The sequence below is a fragment of the Odontomachus brunneus genome, unplaced genomic scaffold (assembly GCF_010583005.1).
Source record: "Odontomachus brunneus isolate Ranch 3 - 2012 unplaced genomic scaffold, Obru_v1 Obru_scaffold_098, whole genome shotgun sequence".
NCBI lineage: Eukaryota > Metazoa > Arthropoda > Insecta > Hymenoptera > Formicidae > Odontomachus > Odontomachus brunneus.
The window spans coordinates 99,738-111,615 of record NW_022639548.1 but is presented as its reverse complement, the minus strand read 5'-3'; the positions used below and the strand labels follow the sequence as shown (position 1 = coordinate 111,615).

Below are 11,878 nucleotides of genomic sequence, written 5' to 3'. Positions count from 1 at the left end.
CTCTCTCTCTCTCTCTCTCTCTCTCTCTCTCTCTCTCTCTCTCTCTCTGCTTCTCTCTCTTTCTCTGCTTCTCTCTCATACGTATGAGCGAACGAACGCGGAGAAACGGGCCCGGGCAGATACGATTCACGCGGCTACGACGAATGGCTCTCCCATTGTCGACTGGCTGTTAATTAGATATCTAGTCTTGCCGCTCTCAAATTCACCTTACACGCTCGCGCCCGGCAGCCAGCCACCCCATTGTCGCTGCTCTCCCAGCGGCAGTCGTCGTCGTTGTCGTCGTCGTCGTCGTCGTCGTCGTCATCGTCGTCGTCGTCGTCATCGTCGTCGTCGTCGTCGTCGTCGTCGTCGTCGTCGTCGTCGTCGTCGTTGTCGGCGGTGGCGTCTACCGCGCGACCGACTGCCGCCACCATTGCCGCCGTCGACTATGAATGGCCGCGCACATTCGCGCGACACCGCGCGGTAATATCGCAACGACAGTACGTGACATAAATCCATGAGCGTTGCGCCTACGGTCTACGGGCTTTTACCGTCTTCCTGTACGCCTCCTCGTGCGGCATAACGCCCGCGAGTGAACGCGGTTGACTTTATTCGTCCCAGGCGTGAGAGCGACGCGAGACACGGTGATGAAGAATGGATGTTGGAAGAAGAGGCTATGTATTATACATGTCGAAATTGATCGGGGTTACGATGTGAAGCACAACCCGGTTAGAAATTTATCCAATGGTCCTGATGAAGTCGACACCAATCAGTTATGTAGTTTGTATAAGGTGATGTCATTGCTCCCTACATTTCTTACAGCGAGATTTCATTCAAAAACTCAAGTCACTTGAATTCGAGTCATTTTTCACTTGTATGTGAATTCTATACTCTTGATATTCTCATGTGAAATTGAAGAGCGAATCTGACATGCCTTGCCATCGTATTCGCTCACATGGAGCGAGAAATCCAAGCTTTGATGAAACGTTTAATCTTGCAACTTCGGATAATAATATTTTTGCTATCGCTTCGAATAAAAGCCGAATTTTCACTTATTTTGAGTGAGATTCCACTCTAAGAGATATAAAAAGACCTAATTATTAATGATTCTTATTATTGATGAGATTCTGACTGTCACGCTGCGTTACATTATAACATCACCTTACGCAAGCTAGATAACTTATTAACATCAATCTGATCAAGGCTGAAATAAATTTCTAATCAAAGAGTACGAATAAGATATTTTTCGTCTCGTCTGTTGTGGTACTCCAGTCATGTGATTACCTGTTAGAAATAGAATTTTTGTTTCTGATCGCGTAATTACAATTACAGGTTCAAAGAGGGAGGAGGACGATAGGTAACATAATGTTGCGAGCATTCCGTCGTGCATTAATTCAGCAGGCGGACATGTCTTGTCGTCAATTGTTGTCGCGGATTTTAATTAGCAGTTATTTTTAATTGCCGTCGGCACGCTGTCACCGCCGAAGGTGCTCGGGAACAAGTGTCTCGCGTTGCATCATCGCCCAGGGCACCCTTCAAAGGACATCGTTGGACATTAATTGGTGCCTGAGATCTTTGTCCCTGGGCGCGATTCGTCCATTGTCGTTCTCGGCGAACACCCGGAATCGTCCTGCCACGGTTCGGTGGCCACATTCACAGGATTAGCCAGGATTCGCGTGAACGCGGCCACACCACGTAATTGCGGTACGAATTTCTATAGGGTTACTCTGCGCGTAGGGCGCGACTCAGGTATTCCCGCTTCTCCTCCTATCATCGCGCTGTCCTTTAGCGGGCCTCTTATTGGACGATTCGCGATGTTCGACTTGGTATCCAAAGGTGTCTATTGTGACACGCTAAGAAGATTAGAGCGACGCAACTGAAGACATTGTCCCGATAAAAAATGACATGAACTATAAAGCTTTCAAGCTGTATTTAAAGCAATATGACTTTGAGTGTGTTTACATCCGATAGCATCTAATTGAACTCTGTAACCTGCTCGTTTCTTTTTTATTTTTATGAGATACTACTCAAAGATTAATACAAAATTGAACCTGAACTGCTGAAATTCCTTCTCTTTCTTTAGGCCAATTTTCGAGTAGGAAAAATTCCGAGGCCAATTTTCGAGTAGGCGAAAGTCCAAGGTAAAATATTTGGGGGAAACTTTAATCGCGTCTAGAACGAGGGCGAAGGAGATCGGTAATCCGGCACCCTTCGACGGTGGTCCAAACAGTGAAATGAATTATATTATTTGCCGTTCCAGGCAGAATAATTAAAAGACGCGGCATGACGCCCTGCGCGCGCTCTCGCGCGCTCTCTTTCTCTCTCCCCCTTTTTCTTTCTCGACTCTGTCTCTCACGCGCAGGGTGTGCTACAATCCGCCGCGAGAAGGGTGAAAAGATTGACAGTGAATTATTTAACTCTGACAATTAAGGGAATTTAACTGTACGCGTCCGGCTCTTCCGCCAGTCCGCTCAATAATACCCTTCGCGACGCGGCGTGAAAGGAAATCTCTCAAGGAGGAGCGACTATATTGACGGGCAAAACGCGACGCGATTATCGATTACGTTTATAGATAGCCGTATGTGTGTCACTTGTGTCCCGCCGACGATGAGCTCTTTTCTTTCATCATTCTGCGTCGAGAATTCGCGACCTGTTCGACAGTTGAGCGCGCGCATCCGCCTTCACAGAGATTCTATCAATTTTCCCACTGTGACGTTATGTCGATATCGCGACGTAACGATGGCCCCGGAATGTTTCCGACTCTCCTTCTCTCCGCTCTCTCGCCCACAACTCACCCTATGTCATAATTACCCCATCTTGGCCCAAATATCAACCGTCGCTCAGTCATCGTCGAATACGCCCGGTGTGTAACTTCGAGGCGCGATCGATCAATTACCCAACGAGTGCGAATAATAGCCGAGGTACTCGAAGCGCGGTTCTTAATTACTGCGTATAGTCATCGCGGCCGCGAACGAGCCGCACACGGATACACACGCGCGCGCACACATCCCACACACACATACACCGGCAAGAAAATATAGCAAACCTGACGCGGCTTTAATCAGCGCCGATGCGCAGCCGCGATGTGGCGTAATACGTAATGAAAATTGATGAGATAATCGAGCGGGGGTCGTGGGGCCCGTAAGGGTGCAGAAATAGGATAATATCGTTTCGAAGGTACAATGACAACGAGCTGTGAACGCTTCGTAACAGGGAACCTCCGCAAAATTCCGTTATTCTCGCTAAACAAATAAACCCTCAAACTTGGATTTAAGGTATCCCTAAACTTTTAGATGACAATGAAACTTTATCACGATAAATAAAAATCATCATATGCAATGTTAACAGAAAACAAAAATCTGCAGTCTTTCCAACGCCGTAAAAATTCACGACATTAAAACGCGATACGAGGAAACTTTTTCAGATAAAATCTCTCCCTCTCTCTCCTCTTTCTCTCCCGCATTCGAATCCATAGCGATTTAAAAGTTGAAACACGCGCTCTGTTCCCGCGACAAAGACACGTATTAATTATAAAATCTGCAGTTAAATGTCTGTTATTTCAACATTGCAAACTCGCTGTCGCGTCGCCGAGCGCAACACTTCCACACAGAACGTAGCGCGATGTTTGACTTTATGTTAACAGAGCGCGAGACTGTTATTTGTGAAGCGCTCACCCAACGGGTAGTCGTTATCAATAAACGAAACAACAAAAATGCAAGAGCCGCGCGTGTCGATAAACCGGCGGAACGGAAGGTTCCCGTCTAACGAGCACCTCCGCCGCAACGCAACTACCCTCTTAATTAATGCAACTTTTATTATTGTTTCCTTGTAACAATCCGACCGCACGCGCTGCCCTCAATGTGCCCTCGATCCTTTCTGCGTCCTGCTCCCGTCCAGCCCCAACTCCCGAGCCTGTGCTCTTTCCGTCCCTCTCTTTCTCTCTCTGCTCCCTTTCTCTTGAAACACGCCGCTAGTATTTCGTAAGCGCGAAGCATCATTCAAGCAACTTTCGAAACGAACAGGTAGAAAACGGCGGAGGACACGTCCACCGGAGCGTGAATCGCGTGCACCGCGGACAAAAGTTGGCGGGATATAAAAGCGACCCGACAAATACACGCCCGCGAGACGCGGAGGCACAAGCGCGCCACATTATTTCGGATCGCGAATTAATAACATTCGCCCGCGTCGTGATTCATTATTCCAATTAGCGATGTTTATTAATACGCTCAAATATCACATCGTGCTCGCGTTACAAAATCACCAGCGGTGATCACCAACGTGCGCACCGAGTCGTCCTCGTCGGAGGCGTTTTGTCCATCAGACGCGACGTAAAGTCTCACGGGCTCTTCGAGAACGAGGACTTAATTTTCCCCGATTGTGCGACATTGAAATTCGCCGCTCGGACCGGCGAACTTCTTCTCCCGAGTCGATGGAAATTTTCTTTTAATTTTATTTTAATGAAAATGAGCGCGCGACACGACGACGGCGTATTAATTTCGCCTGTAACACGGTTACAACGAGCCACTGGTCCGGACAACCGGGCAATTAAGCGCGGCCCCCGCCTTACCACCGCCCCCGTTGAGCGTACTGGGCTAACTTTTATTCGACGATCGAAAACAATCGCGAGAGAACACGGAGCGCGAATCGAATCCTCAGTCATAATATTTATATTTCAGAGAAACGCGACGGAAGGAGAGAAGGCTCGCGCCATCACAACGCGTCGCGCAATGTAAAATTTTAAGATATATTCCTGGCCAATATTCCAAATCGTGTTTAAAATTGAAATTTACAACATTTTAATTAAAATAAACTAGTTACTCTTAGTTATATATCAGGTTTTGATAAAAATTCTGCGGCGTTATCAGGTAAATTTATCATTTTTTCCCATGGAATTTTGCAGAAGCTTGATTTGTATGTATCAGAAAAAAAACCTAAAGTTTTTTAGTAACATTTTCTACAATCTCGCTGCGTATACACATTTTCTTGCATAACATTCTCTGTATTTTACAAAAAGTCGATCGAGCTATATATTGTTGATTTTTTTTTTAAAACTTGCAAATTTTCGCAACCTTTTTAAATTTTAAAATAAACTACTTGAAGCTTTAAGTACATCTGTAAAAAAATTCCTAAAAAATGTCCGCAAGTATAGTAAAATTCTATCGGAAAATTGTGACCAAAAATTTTTACTTTTTAACAGTAAATTTATATTGTTAAAAGGACAATTAAAAAATGACAGTTTTGCTACAAAAGGGAAGAGAGTATTACAGAATACTACCACGTCAAAATCTATCACGTTCTCAGTTAAATTATCATAAAAAATATTGCGATATTAATGTCAGTTGCTTAGCAATCAACACATTAGATAAAGATATATCGATATATTAGATAAAGATTAACCAGCATACATATACAAGATTTGATTTTTCGTCAGGTTTTGCTTAGATTCTTACATTGTGCGCCATGCCAAATTTTGCCGCAAAACATCTCGACACGCCGGAGAAATTGAATGTTTAACTTGACTACGTAACTTCATATCTTACGGCACATATACACACACAATCGGCCTGCCACGACGTTATCGTCAGTTATCGTAACTCGTAAGTACGACACACTTTTGACGGAAGTTCTTCGCGAGCATAAACATGTATTTCGCACGACTAATATTATTCTTTCGCGAGGCACTCTGTCTCGATCTCATGTAAAAGATCAGAGAGAATGTTCGTCGAGGGCACCCGCGAAATAAAGCCGGCTGCACGAAATATCTAATACCAAAGAACGTTTACTCAAAATCCTCACGGAGAGATCTGTCTCCACGAAGAAGCCCGACGTACATGTCCATACCTCCAGCCGGTCTGCGAAAATAAGACAATCGAGCACGTATCGATCCGGGCTGCTAATAGACTTATTTGGCACGCGACAAACGCCTCGAACTAGGCGATAAGATTTTACGAAGTAGACTGCTTTTAAGGCGACGGTTTTCCTCCGATTCGCGGGCCATTTCCACGCAGGGCGCAAGAGGAGGGTTCGGCGCGGGGGAGCGCGCGAAATTGAACGGAAGCCGTCTACGCGACGCGAAAGAGACGTCCTCGTTCCCTCGCGGCGAAATGAACAAGCGCAAAAGAGAGAGGGAGGAATTCTGATGGGCTGGGGCAATAGGAAACAATAGTCGAGCGAAAAACAAAAAGTTCACTTCTCCACCCCGTCTACCACCCGTCCGTACTATCCCGGGCATACGAAGTCCTCTCCTCGTCCTCCGATAGACTTCAATTATGAGCTCCCCGGGCATAAAAGAAATCTCAATATTACTGACAAATTTGAAAAGTTCCATAATTGATTCCTCGCAGCCTTCGCCTTTCCCCCTTCGAGCCCAAGGCGCGCTGGGCGCCCCGGGTAAGGGTTGGTGGAGCTTGAAAACGGAGATGTAAGAGGGCGGAATGGAGACCAAAGGCAAAAACAATAGCCCCTTCCATTTCGAGCTGTCCGATCGAAAGGATTGACGCGCTTCCGAGATATCCTCGGGAGAACTGACACCTTTGTCTCCGTTGGGAGCAAACGTTTCGAGGCGCTTCGTCGGCCCCATCTCACCCTGATTGGCTGGTCAGCTCCGAAAGAGATAACGCGAAAACACGACGTCGCGCGCCCGTTCGTCTTACGAATTTAATATTTTTGCATTTCATGAGCATGTTTCATTAACACGAGTCAAACTGATATTAAAGTAATCCATGGAAGTGTAAAATGCGTTGCAACGCGTTAAATGCGATAAGAAAAACAGAGAGAGAAGAGAGAGAGAGAGAGAGAGAGAGAGAGAGAGAGAGAGAGATATGTTGTGATAGAAATAATTAATAATTATACGAATCCTGCATTTCTCTATATACGTATAGAGCGTTCTATCCCCCCATGAAGTGGCTCGAAAGGGAGGATAGGAAAGTCGTAACGGCGTCGTGAGGGATGCATTGTAGCGCCAGCGTTTGCGATTTATCGCGGTAATTATAGGGATGTAATCGATGGTCATTAACGTTTCGCTATACGAGCGCCATACGTCGGCGAAACGATTTTTATTAGCGTCGTATTACTTCGTCCTCGGAATCGTGTCTTCTCACGACAGTCCCCAATTGTTCTCCGACGAACACGAGTCGATAATTTACTTATATTGCGAACCGATACATTTGATAGTCGTGATTCAATGCCGGGATTTTCGAGACGAGCTCTCTTCCCCTTTCCCATCAATAAGCAACGAGCTCCGTTACAGGGGATAAAAGCGAAACTGTTAACGAATTTTTCTTTTCATAAAGACAACTAAAGATTTATGTTAAAGAATTATATAGAAAAAAGTCATAGAAATTCTCAATCTTTATTAAGGTTGCATTCCAAAACGCTTCTTTTGAGGAAAATTTTACTAAAAATCTATAGTTTATATTACATATACCATGGATTTTCAACATAATTCTCCTGGAAAAAAGATATTACAGAATGCAATCTAAATCTAGTAAATTTGAAAATGATAATTGCTATTTTCTATGTGTTGACACTTGTGTCAACACAAATAGTGAGTTATACTACTGCAGAAAACAATATAACATTGTTCAGCAAAGTATTTTCGCAAATAAGTCGCAATTCTGAATACGCATATTGATAAATAACACATTTCGAAAAAAATATTCATTCATTCTGATCAAGGATAAACAACACAATATTTCGAATTATATGACTGAATAACGAGCTTAATGCCGTTAAATCTAGAATATTATTAAGATACCTAAAAAAATGTATATTTTAGAAATTCAATAAATAAACATTTTCAAAAAACAGACGTTAGTGTTTCCGTTTCCTCACTTTATCGAAATCTATTGACGTATATTTTATATATACATGTATAAAAATCTGAGTCGAAATTAAAGAATGACCAGCTATTGTTCTATCTTGATACTGCAAATAAACACATGTCCAGTCTTGTAAAAAGACAAATTTCAAAATTAGTATTCAATTAACTTAACATCCTAGTTACGTAGATTTCTTTAATTTTAATTTTAACAAGCAATTCGTTATTCATAATAAATTTATTATAATGTAGATAGGATGTGTGTAAAAATATAAGGCAAATATTAAATAATTAATATGCATGAATGAGATCAATGATAAGATCAATAAAAAAATTAATAAATTTAATTTCTTCATAATTCCTTTGCTGTTTCGATAAGATTTAAAGCTATCAAAAAAGTTAATTTGAAAGGAGCTATAAAAGCAAAAATAATAATCGAATAATTCATCTGGGTTACTAGCACATTGCTAAGTATAGAATTAAAATATTACTAAATCAATACTCGCTAAACTTCAACTAGATTCCAAATTTCGACTCAGGTATTCTGTTACTCTCGGTAAGCTCGTCAAACGTCAATTAAAATCGGAAATGCTGCTGTATAATAAATAATTTGACACACCTCAAAACACACGATGTATCGCTGCCCGTGTTCTCCGTCCTGGCTTGCGGATTCAGCATTTTGATTCTCGGCTCTGGACACTCCATTGTGGCACTGACACTCGCGCAGATACGATTCGAATAATACGTATTAATGTACGCGATGCCGACGAGCGCACCAGATTAAATATTTAAATATTTAAATATTTCAAGAACCGAGGAAGTGTCTTTATCCGCCCGACGAGAATTGTAGCTCACCGATACATGTACTGCGCGCCGCGTGTCGCTCGTCGGCTCGAGACGTAATGACTCGGTCAGGAGAAAGTGCGCGCCGCACGAGAGTTTCAAAACAATCAGTACCTGCAAAAACAGCGAACCGTTACGCGTCGCTTCCCGGCCGCTGTGAATAATAAACACACGCTCGGTAATCGGACGATCACAACAATCAACGTTTCGAATATGAATGAAGATTCTGGACCTTTTCAAAACGACCAAGCCGACTATACACACGACATATATCGGGTGTGCAAATCAAATTTTAGAATTTGTTATAAACTTTATATAAATTAGTACTTTTAACAAGTGCTAATTTATGTTCCTAATAATATTCTTTAAATATGCCAACGGCTTCTGTCTACTTTTCTTAGCTCTGTGTTATATTGTGCAGAATTGAAATTAGGATTTTAATTAATTCTTCTCAATACACACAACTGTTATTTTTTTCATTACAACTCCTTTTTTTCCTCATCTGTTTTAATTCTTTAAATTCCATCAAAATTCCCAATAAAAGGTTATAATGAATGGATTATGAGAAAGGAAAGTTTGTTATCTTATTATGTTTATTCATTCTACATCTTTATTGAAGTATTTAATACTAGCTTATATACCATATAAGTTAATATTAAATATTCTATTTCCTGTTACGTATAATTACTACATTGTTAGTTAAATATAGAAGTAAATGCAGATAAAATATTGCGATAATCGAATATATTAAATACATATAAAATAAATTTTTCCTCAAGTCTCAATTTTGAAAAAACAGCAATAAGTGACTTTTGCAACATCAAAGGACAATAACTTGTATGATGTTCGGTATTCTTCCTTGATCATTCAAATTCATTGAAAGATTAATATAAAATTAAGATTTTGGAAGTAATTATTTATTATAGTGCAAAATAAACTCTGTTGCTACTATTTAATTTAATAACAAGATAAAAATTCTACTAAAAATTTCCGCATTAAAAAAAAACTTTTCTAAGGTTATGCATCAATATCATACATTGATCTCATCATTGATCTCATCCATCCATATTAATTATCTAACATTTGCTTGTCTCACATTTTATCTGTACTATAACAAATTTATTATGACCAATAAATTGCTTGTTGAAATTAAAATTAAAGATGTCCAGGATGTGGAGATAATCGAATATCAATTCTGGAATTTATTCTTTTGTATATGATTGGACATGCGTCCATTTGCAGTCAAAATACGATAATAACTATTGGAATATAGTTTTTATAAACAAAGTAACGCGGGATATTTTCGCCCGGCCGAATCGCGTGACAATTCCCGTGGTAAGGAAATAAATTCTACAATTTAAATCGAAGCACATCCCTTACCCTCCGCGGTCACAGGGGGAATCGCGGTGCAAGGATCTGCCGCGGGGGAGTGTGGCGGATGTTTCGGGACGCGCGACGACCGTCACGTTTCCAGTCCGCGTGTCCGTCACGTATGCATATCTTGGGACACCGTGGTGAAACTACCCTTGGCGCTCGCCATCCGTGGCCGCGTCTCAGCCGGGGTCCAGGCCGCCCCTCTCGCCCACGTCCTCTCCCCGCACCCCTTTCAGACCCTTCATTCCCCCGCGAAAACCCGTTTTCCCCCTCGCGGCCGCTCCCGTGGGAGCGCAGAGCCGGACGTACGTGGTCAACGCGGGCCAAACTGTCGGCAAAGTTACGTAAAATAGTTAGCGACACTTCCAGCGACCCGCCGCCCACCCCTTACCCCGATGGTGCCACCTCCGGGCAGACAGCAATGGTACGGACAGGCTAACCGGAGAGCCTCGGGAGTAAAAGGAGGACGAACACCCGGGGAACGGACGAGAGGCGGACGGATACGACAAACGGGCTGGAGCACCGTATCCTGTCCGTTCGTCACTGATATATGGTCGGCACGGGGACCTTGCACCCCGCCTGAGATACAACACGTACGTGACCGATATGCCCGATATATCTATAGACGCACGCGTGTTGTCTTTTAAGTACGCACGAACGCGTACACATGGGAGTTCGCGCTTGCATCCTTTTTAAACGCGATGACATACGCACGTGTGTATGCCGTGTTGATTGCGTTACGCGCGCGCGAGCAAAGCGCAAGGTCAGAGCGTAAATGGCAACGCGACGCCTCTTCAGGGGTGAAATATCTATTTTCGCCTTGAGAAAAATGAGACGCCAGATTCGTAAAGAGATGTGACGTTGAATCAATTTCTAGCACAGAGGATCACGAGTGTACGCGAAATCCTAGGCATTGCCGAGTAAAATCCTAGGTCTTTGCTGAGTAACGTGAGAAATATTTTGAAAAAAATCACAAACGCGTTTCTAGGAAAAAAAAGAAAGAATGCTTTTCCATGTCTGTCATAAAATTCACATTAAGTAATATCTCGACTATTCTACTACACTAATGTGTTCTAATTCTCCCACCCAGTTGCACGGAAGAGAGAGAGAGAGGGTGAGAGTGAGAGACGAGTTAATTGCCAACTCGTTCGTAGCGGAATAGAAAGGCCTTGGGATGCTGGTTCTCCTGGTGGAGCTTGTGTTTCTAGGACGCGGACCACCCTCTCCTCCTCTACTTCCCTTCGTATCCCGCTTGTTCCTAGGGGTTCCGCAGACTGGCTCGAAGCGCCCGGGGCCAGAACAGTGGTCCCGGACCTTCACGAACGCAGCTTGGCTCCCACCTACAAGCGGAACCATTTTATTCCGTCGACTATAACGCCAAACTTACTTGGCCAGGCACTAACCATTGCTACCGCCGACCCTCTCTACCGGTGGCACTGACGCAGAACCGGGCTAAACAGCAAGTTCAACGGTACCGTTGTACCACCACCTCCCGGGGATATACCAGCACCCTGCGAGAAACCACCGAAGGTTCGCTCAACCCTTTCCGCGACTGTTCTCTCTTCGTTCTCCTTCTAGAGCTTTCTGGTGTAACACGATCTACATAATAACTACTATATTATTATTACTATTATAACGATCGGAAATGAAACAATGAGTAACGTTCAACAGCGGTGCGATTCTCTTGAATTAACTTGAGATATTCTGTCAATTGGAGCCCGATTTAATCGATTTGGGAAGATAGAAATTTTCCGAAACAGCGAAGAGAACACAATATCAAGAGCAAGACGTGGTTTTCGCGCGCTGAAAAGAATGGCGTGTCGACGAAACGAGTCTCCGATAATCACGGTATCAGTTATAGCG

At 43.2% G+C, this 11,878-nt stretch overlaps 1 protein-coding gene across 14 annotated transcripts in view; it reads right to left on the bottom strand.

The window, feature by feature from the left end:
• Positions 1 to 11,878, bottom strand: part of LOC116848712 — a 336,115-nt gene that overhangs the window by 251,117 nt on the left and 73,120 nt on the right. The window contains exon 1 of one of the 14 annotated variants that reach the window (XM_032825087.1): positions 8,418 to 8,749. The exons of the other annotated variants lie outside the window; for them this stretch is intronic. The gene's annotated coding sequence lies outside the window, so the exon portion shown is untranslated. Of the gene's footprint in view, positions 1 to 8,417; positions 8,750 to 11,878 lie in introns of those variants that run through there. 14 annotated transcript variants of the gene reach the window in all.